The following is a 10,695-nucleotide window of genomic DNA, read 5'->3' as shown; positions in this document are numbered from 1 at the left end:
AAAAAAATTAAATAAATAAAATTAAAAACCTTTGTGCTTCAAAGGACACCATCAAGCAAAATCACAACTCACAGAATGGAAGAGACTTCCATCTTTGGCAATCATATATCTGATATTTGTAATTAAGAATATAGAAAGAACTACTACAAATCGATAATAAAAAGAGAAATAGCCCAGTTTTAAAAAGGACAGAACATCTGAATAGACATTTCTCTAAAGGAAATATACAAATGGCCACTAAGCACATTGACGCATACTCAACATCATTAGCCACTGGAGAAATGCAGATCAGAATCATGACAAGATACCACTTCCTACTCACTAGGATGGCTGTTACCAAAAAGACAGAGAACAACTATTGGTGAGGATATAGAGAAATTGAAACACTCATATACTGCCGTTGGTAATATATATATGTATATATATACACATATATATAGTGTAACAGTCTGGCAGTATCTTCAATGGCTGAACATAGTGTTACCCTATGACCTAGCAATTCCACTCCCGGATATATACCCAAGAGAACTGAATACATATGTTCACACAAAAACTTACACAGTGATGTTCATAGCAGTATTATTCATAATAACTCAATATTGGGTACAATCCAAGTGTTCATCAGCTGGTGAATGGATACATAAAATGTGGTATATCCAATAGAACCAAATCCGTTACTAATACATGCTATGACCCTGAGAACATTGTGCTAAGTGGAAGAAGCTGGTCACAAAGTATCACATATTGTAGGATCCCGTTTGTATGAAATTTCCAGAAGAGGCAAATCTAGAAACAGAAAGTGGATTAAAGCCAGGGAATTGGGGATAGTGGTGGGAACATTGGGACTGATGGCTAAGAGACACAGGGTTTCATGTTGAAATGTCATAAAAATGTTCTAAAATTGATTATGGTAATAGATACATAACTGTGAATATATTAAAAGTCGTTGATGTGTACATTTTACATGAATGAATTATATCTCAAAACTATTATAATAATACATCTAAAATATTACCATTACAGACATAACCAATATAGAAATTATTAATGATATATTTTAAATTCTTTTTTCATAATCCAGTGTGTAATTTACACAAACAGCACATCTCCGTGTGGACTGGCTACATGTCAATTGCTCAATGGTTGCATGTGGCTAGTGGCTACCATATTGGACATCAAAGTCCTAGAGCTTCAAGGAATATCCTTTGAATACTGAACAGTCACCAGATTAAACTTTCTGGTTATTTTAAACCTCATGCTTCTCCATGAGGTTTCTATGTCCCCATCCCTAGGCTCTTCTCTAGCCACTGTCGCTGAATCAAGGCAGAGGAACAAGGATCCCAGCACTGAAGGAGAGAGAGAGAGAGGTAAGGGAGAGGAGGGCACAGCCATCTGCTCCCGGGGCCTCTACTTCTAGCCCCACCCTAGCTCATATGCCCCTTGTAACGTGGACCAAGTCAGAGTTCATTTTCAGACTTGAACACTGATTAGTTGTGTGTCTTATTTCTGAAAGTAAGGATAATGAGATAGTACCATCTTCATATGGTTGTCGCGAATATTGAATGTATGTAAACTGCTTTGGATGGTATCTGGTACAAATTAAGCACTGTTTAGTATTAACTATTTAATAATAACAATGATAATAATAATAATAATAATAATAATAATAGAAAAGAGGAGGAGGAGAATAAGAAAAAGAAGAAAATTATTCTTTTTTTAACATTTATTTATTTTTGAGAGAGAGAGAGACACACACACAGAGTATGAGCAGAGGAGGGTCAAAGAGAGAGGGAGACACAGAATCTGAAGCAGGCTTCAGGCTCTGAGCTGTCAGCACAGAGCCCGATGCAGGGCTTGAACCCACCAACTGTGAGATCATGACCTGAGTTGAAGTCAGCCGCTTAACCAACTGAGCCACCGAGGTGCCCTGAAAATTATTACTCTTAATCTTGTCTCTAGGATTTAGCAGAGGGCCTGGCACACAGCACATACTCAGAAAACCATAGCTCTCTACACGGGAAGCTATGATACCCCCAACAGGTGGCTCTCCGCCTGAGTCCTCGAAAAGAAGTCCTACATCAAAGATTCCCAATTCCATTTTAGGTAGTAATACTGTTAGGGTCTACCTTCTTAAACTGAGCTAGAACCTATCTTCCAATAGCTTTCATCCATGACCTGCCTTTGGTCCTCTTCAGAGCCAACCAGTCTTCTCTCAACATGGCATTCACCTATCTGGACTCTCTTTAAAATCTTCTCTTTTCTGTCCTATATGTTCCAACTCCTTCAACTATTCTTCCCTCACAGGTTTTCTAGTTCTGGCTCTTGATTTCCATTCTGTTCATGTTCCTCTTAAAATGTGACACACAGAACCATACTGACCAGCACAGAAATCAGGAGAACCACATTATCTCTCTACATCTGGACTGCAAAGGTACCCAACTTTTTTATGAGATCATTTCACATGGTATACATGTGGCCCATCTTCTACTTATACCACTGATGTTAAATATTTTATTTTGGGGTGCCTGGGTGGCTCAGTCGGGTAAACACCTGGCTTATGCTCAGGTCATGATTTCATGGTCCTTGAGTTTGAGTCCCACATCAGGCTCTGTGCTGACAGTGTGGAACCTGCTTGGGATTCTCTCACTCTCCTTCTCTCTCACTCATGCTCTCTCTGTCTCAAAAAAGATACATAAAAACTTAAAGTATATTTTATTTAGTTATAATTCTGTACTATAAAATGCACAGATCTCAAGCGTCAGTAGATAAGTCCTATAAATGAATACATTTCTGTAATCAACACAACAGTCATAATATAAAACATTGCCTTCAGCCTGGAGAGTTCTCTCATGTCTCTTTCCCATCAGGTTCCATCCTAAAACCCTAGAGGTGACCATTCTTCTGATTCCTAGCCCCACAGATAAGTTTTGCAAAACAAAATTTGTCTTTAAAATTCATATAAATGGAATAATCGAGTATTGTAACATTGAATTTTTATCCTAATGCACAGCTTTATTCCTATTAAATTTCATCACATTGATTTCGGTCTTTCCTCTATAGCTTATGCTGAGCATTTTCATATTGATTCCATCACACCCATATCTGCTAATTTCCCCAACTTCAAGCCATCCTTTCTGTCCTTCATCCAAAATAAAACTAAAACAAAGACAGAGAGTGCAGCGGTACTAAACTAGAAACCTCCCTTCAATTTTCAAGCTTAGGAGATGGAAAGCATTGGGGAAGCACTGGCCAAAAGGAGGAGGCACTGGGAGATAATCCATGTTGGTGGAGAGGACAGTGTTCTGCTTGGAATATACTGAAAGAGGGAGGTGGCAACAGGGCATTCTAGTGGGATGTGTCCTGGGAGGGGGCAGGGCTGCAGAGGAAGGTCTGAGATCAGCTGCCTAGCTGGGACGGCTGAAATGGAGGGAGGAAAAGAGCTCCCAGAGGGGAGACCCCAGGGCTTGAATTAATAAGAATGTTAATCAAAGATCGCAAAGGCTGTTTGTTTGTTGGTTGGTGGTGTAGTTATTGCTGTTGTAGAGAAGCCTGAGAGAACATAGAGGGGTAGAAATAAAGATCCTGGGGTGTCTGCCCATCAGGCATGGTAGAGTGACACTTGATGGAAATTTCTATGGTAAGTGAATGAAAAGATTAAAAAGGTATTGCCAGTGCCCCCATTTGGCACATAATTTGGTGTAAGCAAGGTACTGACACTTCATCACCAATGGACCAGACTGTGATGGATCAGAGCTGACCCTGAGCTCGTAGAAGGGAAAAATTCCTTAGCTTCCCTTCCACTCCTTGTGACCCAGCTACCTTTTGAGCCACTAAGCCCTGCTGTCCTGGCCTGGATCTCATCTTGCTCCTGCTTGGGTTTGCACCAGCTTCTAGTTAAAAGAACGAGAGGTCTAGAATCATGTCCTGAGATCCAGAAAAAGGAAGAAGGGAGTTGAGCGCTGTTTGATGAGCTCTTTGTTAATCATGATGATCATTTTGCAGGTGAGAAACTGAGGCACAGAGCAGGGATGGGTCCTAGGAACCGTGATGGACACAGCAAGAGCCCTGCCCGTCTGGCCTTTGGTCCTTCAGGGATTCACTACACAGAGACCTCAAGGTTTCCCTTCAGGGGTGCTGGCGGTAGACTGAATTGACTTCCTGCGTTCCCTGGCAGGTGGCAATAGGTGAATTTTAAATAAGACTATTAATAGAAGTTGTCCCTTAGGGAATGTCTAATGAATCCACTAATAGAGAAATTATGTCTTGTGATTTTTTAAAAAGCTCATACTGAATATTGGTGATGTTAACTTGTGTACATATGCCAAGGCAATCATGTTTGATATGTCAATGCATATTGGTAGTATGGTTCCCTCTTGGTATTGGTCTGTATAGAAGGACTGTATTTAAAGATGAACCCACTAAAACACAAAGTTAATTTAAGTTTAAAATGTAATCTGGTTTGGGGCGCCTGGGTGGTTCAGTCGGTTAACGAGCCGACTTCAGCTCAGGTAGTGATCTCAGTGTTTATAGGTTCAAGCCCCACATCAGGCTCTGTGCTGACAGCTCAGAGCCTGGAGCCTGCTTCTGATTCTGTGTCTCCTTCTCTCTCTGTTCCTCCCCTGCTTGCTCTCTGTCTGTCTATCTCTCTCTCAAAAATAAATAAACATAAAAGAATTATAAAATGTAATCTGGTTCTTAGCATCACATCCTGTCACAAAGAGTTTAAAAATTCCATCAGCTCACATATCCCCCGCCCCCACTGCCCCATGAACAGCCTGGGGCTGAAATGGGTGACTGTGAACACGAGTACTTCTCATGCTGTAATGTCCCCGCAAATCACTTGGGGATCTTGCTGAAACGCAGATTCTGTTTCAGTAGGTCTGGAGCAGGGCCCAAAACTCTGCCTTTCTAACAAGATTGCAGGTGATGCTACTTAGCCAGTGTGTGGACCACACTCTGAGTAGGGAGAGAACAGAGAAGACTCACTCCTGAGCAGAAGCAGCCAGTCGACAGAGTCAACCAGTTTGCAACCCTGTGTCCGGATACTCCCTCTGACCATATCTTTATCTAGCCACATATAATTTATAAATAAAATAATGTATTCTTGAGTGTCACTGAGACTTTTGAGTATTCCCTTCACTCAAAGCATCTTGGGAATCAGGTTAAGAACCCCACACCCCACCTCTATGTCCAACCCCTTCCTCTAACCCCTAGTTCCTTCTTGGCACAGGTACCCCAACCCACCCCTAAACCTTCTAAACCTATTCACTCCCCATTTTCCTCCCTCCTGAATAATCCTATCCTATAACAGGAAACAGCTGCTGACTTCTATACACCAGAACTCTGTTTTGCGATCCTTACTGGCTTTGTAACCCAGTTATGAGGTAGTTATTATTATAACAACTCCCAGTTTATTACTGAGGGATTTGAGACCCAGAAAAGTCTCAGGTTTAATAAGTTGCCAAGGGCATACAATTAATAAGCAGAAATGTCAAGATGCGAACCTGGGCCATGTGACTCCCAAGGCCAAGTTCTTGGCCACTGTGAGTGGTAAGTTATCCTGGGAGGGTGAACAATCCATTCTCCCTGCACTCTCGAGGGCTCTTGCGTCTTCTCTGCCTGATCGCATCTGGTCCTAACCCACTCTGGTACTTTCATCCTTCCTGAGGCGAGAATGAAATGGCATCGGTGCTGAATATTCAGGCTTAACCTTCAAGCATCTTCAGCACGTGAGAAGTTGGCTAGCGTGATCTCTGAGACCCTTAGCCTCCCCTCATTGAGACTCCCCACTCTCCTCCTTGGGACCATCATATAGTCCCTCCTCCATTCTCTTTAGGAGCTTCTGTCTTCCTTTTTCTCTACCCTCCTATCCTTCCACTTTAAAAATGGCTTTTAGAGAAAGATCTGAAAAACACTTATTAGTGACTCCACACGTATGAGTTGTTTGAGGCATTCCGCATTTTAAGCCTTATCATTTAATGAAGGGAGAAAAGTCTCAGGTAGCTTAGGTCTAAAGGATAAATGATTGTCCATTAGGTCGTGACTGAAAAGGAAAGTGGGAGAAGGAAGGGCATTCTGGGCAGGACGAACGATTCTTGCATATCGTTGTTACTCAATAAATGTCTGTTGATGAAATGCTGAGGAAGGAAAGGACACATTTTGGTCCACTGGGATCAGGACGAGATCTTACAAAAACCCTAGCCTCCCCTCCTGGGTCTATTGTCCACATCTAAGAGAAAGAGTTGGACAAAAAAATGCTTAAAAATAGTGTCTTCCTTCTTCACCTGTTTTTCCTTTAATTGAGCATTCCAAAAGTAAAATAGTAATTCCATCAGATACCACTTAAGGAAGGGGGAATCTGTGACTTCTAACCGAAAAGCACCTATTTTGACAGAACAGGTTGGTGTTGCTTCCTTCACCTTCCCACTGGCTCATTCAGTCATTTAAAGCTCTATATCGTTTCTTCTAGGATTGCTGCATAGTCATTTGGAGTCTGGCCTCTGATCTCTGGGACCCTGTCAGGAATAGGAACCAGAACCTAGAGCTCTGCTGGGGAGGCCACACATCAGCTCAGTGTGTCACCTGGCAGTACCACCCACTTTCTTTGTGTGGCTCATTTTTCTTGTCTTCATTGTCCAAACCCTTGACTTATCTGACTTATGAGGACCTGTGGCTGCTCCTCCAAGAGAGACGTGAGCAAGAAGACAGTAGCAAAGTCAGCTCTTGGTGCCTTTTAGGCAGCTAGAGGGATCCAGGATTAGTCAATGCCTTTGCACCCCTGAGTAGAAGTATATTAAGCTAGAAGAGAATAGAAGATAGAAATGTAAGGAATAGGAATATGTGGATGCCCTAGGATCACTGGGAATAAGGGCCAAGGAATAAGGGTCCAGACAAATAGCCAGCTTCCTTATCCTCTGAAATGTCTCCACTATCCCTTGGGGTGGGAACCAGGACCACTTGGCCAGGAAAAGCCTATTTATGAGAACAAAGGGCAAGATGAATGTGTTAGCAGAGACATTTGGAAGGAAAGTTCTGAAAAAGTATAGGATAAGACCACCGTAAATGTCTGAACCAACTCTTTAAACCAGTAGAGCATCTTGCTAGAAAATCAAAAGAAAGGTTCTCATCCACAGGATGTTTGGACAGTGACCTGGAAAAGAACTAGCTTGTTCTAGGCACAGCCAGGCTGAATATCTTAAAGTAATCTCCAACTATTTAGTGAAATGATCATTGAGATATTCGTCTCCGTGCTTACCTCTCCTATTAGACACAAGTTCCTTAAGAGTAGAGATCATGAGTCTGGCTTCCTTTTGCATTCTTAATGATAGGCATGTAATAGTGTTGGTGAGCCATTGGCCTCTCAGCTATTGACAGCCAGGCAAAAAGAGTCCACAATAAAGATCAAGGACAAGAAAAAGAAGTTAAATAGAATTCCTGTATTACCTACTTCTGCACAAAGTTCAAGGCAAGGGAAAACCTTAAGGGAAGACCTAGCCCCTAAATTTGTCCTGATAAAAATCTGGGTTCTCTTCATTCTCTACTGCTCTTGCTTTGCATTTCACCTAACTCATTGTTGCCTACCATTGCAGCTTTTGCACCCAAAGCAAAAAATTCCCAAGTGAGCTGTAATTCTAACCACAATTTAGTCATTGAGTCTCAGTAGGGAAAAACAACTGTATGGTGTGTGACCCCCTCTGACAACTCCATATAGTAACCAGCAAATCAGTGTCACTTGTTCAGGGGTCATTTTCTTAAGGGTGAAGCTGACAAGTTCAGGAATGTCATTGGAAGAATTTGGGTTTTCACATCACTGCCTTGAAGTTATAGCTCCCAGGCAGATCCTCAGTTGCCACAAAACAGAGATTCCCCCCCTCTCCAAAGTGAGGACAGCTTACATTCTTTCTCTACAGCCCCTCCTACCATGCTGATGACCCCCAACAGAGCTAGTGAGGGCAGGATGACACCCCAGAAATGGATGGGCCTGCTTCTTGGGAGGAAAAAGTTACTCTTTTGTTTCGTATGTCATGCACATAGCCCTGGAGCTTCCTGAAAAGACAGCTCACAAGAAACCTGAGAATAAAAACAGCTGGGAACAAGGAAACTGAACTCTGCAGGTGTCACTTTCTCTTACTCCTCAGTTCTGCTGACTCACCCCTTCGCCCTTCAGAGATGAGCACCTGTAGCTTAGGCTCCTGAATGAGGCCCATTGACAGAAGGGTGATGAGCTTTCCAGCTCTGGGCCTTGTCACCCAGCTCAAAGACATCCTCTCTGTCATCAGGCCATTTTGCAAAAATGTAATTCACCTCTCTCTCTTGATTTATAGTAGGTTAATTTAAAAGAATGAGGCCAAATTCAGAGATGTAAATCTCTCAGGTAAACAAAATGCACAAACTTCACAGGACTTTAAAGCTTGAAAGGAGCTCATTTAATTGAACCCCTCTTATAAAGAGACTGAGGCCCATAGTGACAGGGCTGGGACTCAAATCCATTTCCTTTGGAGTTCAAGTTCAGTACTTCTGAATGGCACTAGTTTTTCCATGTCTTGCTCAAGTGGCAATTTGCTTCCAGGATTGGAAACTCAATCCTGGGATCCCTAAATGTGTACCTCAAAACCAAGAAGAGAAGGAAGAAGACTTTTGGCACTCCACTGTCAGGTCAGTAAAGAAAGTTACCACCACAATAAAAAGTCTTCATGCCTCCTTTTTGAGGCATGAACTTGGGTTTGGAGCTTTCTGATCTCAGGGACCATGATTATGACTGTAGAGGTCTTAATAGGCCCTCTAGGCCTCAGGTCTCCATGGAAAGGCGTGACCCATGAACATGTCTGCAGAGACGCACACTGCAAGGATCGGCTGGCAGGAAGAAGGACCATGTGCCATGTTATGTTTGGGGGCCCAGAACTGGAATTTATGTCACTGCTGAACAAAGCAGTAGTTAAGTTGGGCAAATCCTATCAGTGCTACTTTCAAAATATATCTGGAATCTGACCACTTCTTTTAACTCCTACTGTGACCGCTCTAGTCCAAGATATGAGCTCTAGCTCCCCTAGCAATACTCTACCCAGATTCACTGCTTTTATCCTAGACCTCCTCAGTCTTTTCCAAAGCGATTCTGTTAAAACTTGATTATGGTCATGTTACTCTTCTGCTTTAATCCCTCCAGTGGCTTCCCTCTCACTCAGAGTAAAAGCTGAAGTCCTTACTACGAACTACATGATCGATAAGCTCTGGTCCTGTAATATTTTAATTAAAGTATTAATTACAGTATAAATATAGCAGGCAGACTCCCACCTCAGGGCCTTTGCACTGGCTGTTCCCTCTGTCTGGGATCCTCTTCCTCATCCCGTAACATGACTAGCTTTATCACTTCTTTCAAGGTCTTTAATCAAAAGACACCTCTGAGTGAAGCCCTTCCTGACTACCTCCATTTAAAATGTTAACACTCACCCCACCTACCTGACATTTTGCCTACCTCTTTCTCATTTTATTTCTTCTCTTTAGCACTTGCCCATAACACTTATCTTAAGTATTGTCTTCTCCCACTAGAACACAAACACCATGAGGGCTTAGTGCTCTATCTCCAGCAGCTAGAACAGTACCTGGCACACAGCAGGTATTCAACTAACATCAGTTAAATGAGAGAATGAATGAAAGCATGGTTTGAGAGCTTAAGCTCATGACGTGGAAGTGCTGACTTGCCCTTCAGCTGGGAATCAGGGGTCAGGCCCCCCGAAACAAGAATATTTGAGCATCCCTGTCCTCAGCTTTTGCAACTCTGTCTCCCCAAATAGAGGATGAATGGAGACACATTCCCCATACTCACAGCCCCTCAGTCTGTCCCTTCTGAGCATCCCTCCTCATCCAGGCCCATCCCAGCACAGAGACCCTCCTGCAAAGTCCAGAAAACCTTACCTTGAATAAAAGCAATTGTTCAACCAGTGACACAGCTTACAATGTATCAGCCATGATGCTAAGGGTTTTATGTAGAGTACTTCAACTTTAGGAGATGGGCAATATTATTTCCATTTTCACATGAGAAAAATGAGGCTGAGAGACTGCACGCCCTCCTCCTGTCTCTTCTTTGAGAACCTTCTACCCACCCACAAGGCTGGGCTCTACTGGCATGCTCATACCGAGAAAACTCTGGCAACTCCTTGGCGAGGGTAGAAACTTGAACCCCAGTGGGGCTGGTTAATTTCTTTTCCCCAGAAATGAGGATTAGGACATAGAGGTGTTTGTCCTCACTCCAGACCCCTCTAAAGGAAGGACTGGGGCATCAGTAAGTGCTCACAGGTACCATGAAGGCCAATTAAGAAAGAAGAAGGAGGGGTGCCGGGCTGCCTCACTCAGTAGAGCATGCACCTCTTGATCTCAGGGTTGGTAAGTGCAAGCCCCATTTGGGTGTAGAGATTACTTTAAAAAAGAGAGATAAAGGAAAGGAAAGGGAAGGGAAGGGGAAGGGGAAGGGGAAGGAGAAAGGAAAGGAAAGGAAAAGAGAGAAAGAAAAAGAAAGAAAGAAGAAAGGAAGGAAGAAAAAAGAAAGAAAGAGAAGAAGGAAAGAAGGAAAGGAAGGAAGGAGAGGAAAGGAGGGAGGGAGGGAGGAAGGGAGGAAGGAAGGGAGGAAGGAAGGAAAAAGAAAGAGAAGAAGGAAAGAAGGAAAGGAAGGAAGGAGAGGAAAGGAGGGAGGGAGGGAGG

Source organism: Suricata suricatta, chromosome 9 (genome assembly GCF_006229205.1).
Source record: "Suricata suricatta isolate VVHF042 chromosome 9, meerkat_22Aug2017_6uvM2_HiC, whole genome shotgun sequence".
In the NCBI taxonomy this organism is placed as follows: domain Eukaryota; kingdom Metazoa; phylum Chordata; class Mammalia; order Carnivora; family Herpestidae; genus Suricata; species Suricata suricatta.
Note: the sequence above shows the minus strand (reverse complement) of the source record.